Source organism: Aphelocoma coerulescens, chromosome 2 (assembly GCF_041296385.1).
Source record: "Aphelocoma coerulescens isolate FSJ_1873_10779 chromosome 2, UR_Acoe_1.0, whole genome shotgun sequence".
NCBI classification, from domain to species: Eukaryota; Metazoa; Chordata; class Aves; order Passeriformes; family Corvidae; genus Aphelocoma; species Aphelocoma coerulescens.
Genome location: NC_091015.1, coordinates 54,388,021 through 54,391,343, shown reverse-complemented (window position 1 = coordinate 54,391,343; position 3,323 = coordinate 54,388,021). Strand labels below are relative to the sequence as shown.

General features: G+C 43.0%; 1 long non-coding RNA gene across 1 annotated transcript; it reads right to left on the bottom strand.

Annotated features, from left to right (window-relative positions):
* Positions 1–266: 266 nt before the first annotated feature.
* On the bottom strand, positions 267–2,600 carry LOC138105745 (uncharacterized). The gene is made up of 3 exons (XR_011148649.1): positions 2,492–2,600; positions 1,383–1,503; positions 267–1,303 (listed from the first exon to the last, which is right to left on the bottom strand). It is a non-coding gene; the product is annotated as an uncharacterized lncRNA (long non-coding RNA).
* Between the last annotated feature and the right edge of the window lie 723 nt (positions 2,601–3,323).

Sequence of the window (3,323 nt, the reverse complement as noted above, 5' to 3'; positions counted from 1 at the left end):
GAAATAGGGAAAACCTCCCTCTGACATGTATTAGACTTATTTGGGATCGATACTACAGCCACACATTTGTGATATACTTCTGGTGTAGTGTCCATTACTGAGTGGAGAAGTTGTACCATAGTCTCTCATACAGCCTGATTTTCAGGACTTGGCACTGATCTGCTGAGGGTTTTCCAGTTCATATCTGAGGACAGGGAGCAGCCTGCAGTCAGGGCTGTATCCTGAGAGGTAGGGATGCAGACCTGATCCCACACAGGAAGCTGAGTTTGGGTCACAGCGAGCTTGCAGTCCCTGGCAGAGCAGAGAATTAAACCCCAAAGGTGTTGTTAAAAACAAAAGACTAAACCTTCTGAGCTGCCACAAGAAGCAGGATTGCCCAGATGCTCAAATGGTGAAAACTGTTGCAAAACCCATTAACTGCACCAGAGTTCCACTGATCTGCACCAGCTGGGGACATGGCACAGTGGAAGAGAATAGACTTATAACATGTAATGGGGTACACCTCATCCTCTTCCCCAGCTAACATCTATCAGGTTCAGTAAGGCTGTGGTGATACATATTAGAGGATGTCCAGCATGATCTATGGAGTAGTTTAAATTGCATCAGACTTAAGGTGGCCTCTCAATGGGGAAACTCAATAATTCTGAGCTGCTGTGGCTCTGAAAAATTGTGCCCATAAATCTCTTTCTCATATGGCTCATCATGTATCCAAGGATAATCATGGTGCAGCTGCATTGAATATGCACCCTACAAAGTGTGTGTGGTTCAAAGAAGCAGACTTTGTTTTTTACACACGGTAGAGAAGCATTTCAGTTCACCTTTAAGGAACAAGCTCCATCTCACCAATCTGTTTTTCTGGTAGTACATCTGTTAGGAGGGAAAAGGCATATGGGTCTGCTCTGAGGAAAAACAATCTCCTCTTGGTGAGCTCAGGTCCTGGAGCCTGATAGCCCCAATTCTTTCCCATGTGAGATGAAACCTAGTCCAGCAGCGAGGAAGAGCAGAAGTCCTATGCACCACTTCAGCCCTATTTAAACTTGAGTGCAGGAACAGGCAGGGGGAAGAGGAGGAAACCATGTGTCAGCTGTCTGTGAAAGTATCAAATTAAGCTGATAAGTAATCTTCGCTCCGTGAGGAGTTTGCTGTTGGTCTAATTAAGCCTCATTTTGAGATTAGACACAAGAGTGAAGAATTGCAGGGCTTGGCAGTTTATTTCCTGATTGCTCCCTGGTTGTGTTTTCCAGGCATTTTATAGGGGGTAGGATGAGTCTTCTCCATTTCACATGGCTGAGGTAGTATTTCCCTGGAATGGGAAAATAAGCCTCAAAATCCAATTAATCTCAATTAGAAAGGGAAAGAACCCATCAAAAACCCAAACCCACCAAAACAAATCCAAACCACAGCCTTTGTGGCTCTGAGGAGGGTCCAAGTGGTAAAAAATATCTTCCTGTGATTTCAACAAGCCATGGTTGCAGTGCTGCTTTCCTCACTCCCTGGACATCACTGTGTGATGAAATCAACAGCAAGTTAAAGGATTAGGACACTCTGACCAGCAATGCACTTAAATACTCACTCAAACATCCAAACAATCCCTTTGAATTCAATGACAGCACTCATGGAGTTAAAAATAAGCATGCCGTTAAGTGCTTTCATCAGATCAAGGTCTAGTTATTTGCTCCATGTGAGCAGTTCCAGAGGAACTCCTGTCTTTGCTGTTGGGGTCGCTAAACTTAAGAAAAATAGCCTATGATTCCAATTTATGTAGCAGCAAAATGAAGTGCTCTTAAAATCTTTTTGTGCAATAAAACCTATGTCAAACAGATTAAAATAAAAGGGCAAAGACAAATTTCCTTAAAGAAAATAAATCTTCTATAGACAAAGAAATTTTGACAGAGACCTTATGGATGGCTTCAAGGGATATTTTTAGACAAGACTTGTCTTTTGGGGACTTTAATTTGCAATGTATTTTTGGAAGTCTGTTGCTACTTCTGGATGGATTTGATATGGTGTGTCAATAAGGGGGAAGCAAAAATGAATACAAAATGAAATGCAGAGTCTCCACATTAATTTCTGGATATTGCTTCTGTCATTTCAGGACAATTTGTCTCCATGCAAAAAGTTCTCCAAAGCCACATGCTGCATATTATGTCCTTCATAATTTAAAGCAGGCTTTAAGGAATACAATGCTTTTGTACCCCCCACTGCATCTGGTCACCTCTGGCCCAAACCTGGCAATCACGGTAGGGAAAAATCTCAGCTGAACAAGTGTGTTAAAATGCTTCTTTGAGGGTTTAGATCAAGATTCCCAAGTTTGGTCCTGACTGAGTGTTTTCCAGTATCTTTTGTAGCCTGTGAAATCTGAGGTGAAAACCTCAGAAGAAGGTTCAGAGGAACCTTCAGAGGAACCTCAGAGGAAGAGTCAAGCTCCTCCAAAACCCCAGTACTACTTGTTTCTGGTTGAATTGGAAATGCTGTAAGGACAGGGTCTTACCTAATGAACACTGCTTTCAGTAATGGCCCCAAGCATGTGCCTGAAAGGGAAGGGTGGAGGCAAGAGTGAAATATGTTTAAAAGTTAATGAAATCTTTCATTTAAGTAACTGAGATGAGCATTTGATGTATGCTTGGTTCTTTCTTGGCTGGAGGCTTTCAACCAAAGCCAGCCTGTCCCATACTCACATGTCAGGGCCAGGATTCATCTCACAGCACATCAGGCACTTGGTTTGCAACAGCTGGGGTGAAACACAGGCTTTCCTGAGGGTGATTCACATCACAGGTGGGCTGAGGTGCCCTCGAGAGGTGCCTGCCTTGACTATAGTGGGAACCAAGGGCTGACAGCACTCCAAACTTAGTCACCTCGGCTACATGCCTACAGCACAATAGTATGAATCTGGGCTTATACATATATTTTCCTCCCTTCAGGTAAAAATTCACTTTGCACTGACCTTCTGCACTGTTCCTCTCTCAAAAGCAGTCTCTAGGGCAGCATCAGGGCTCACAGAGCAAATAGACACCGCATTGACCCTGCAGACTTTTGCCATTCATGCCCCTCTCTTGAGGGTTTCAGAGGTGTCTTCCAGGGTTTGCATCCTTTTCTTGAGACCCTGGCACTATTAATATTCCTGATCATAAACTCCAGAGAAACACAAACAACGCTTCCGCACTCCAAGAATAGCTGCAGTGTTAAATATAGGGGATTTTTATGAATCTATTTGCTGCTTTCCAGGGCAGAAATACATTATTGTAAGATGTCTAAGCATTTTGTCATTGCTCACTGGCTGTATCAAAACCTAGTCTAAGCAGTTATCACTGTATTTCTGATTA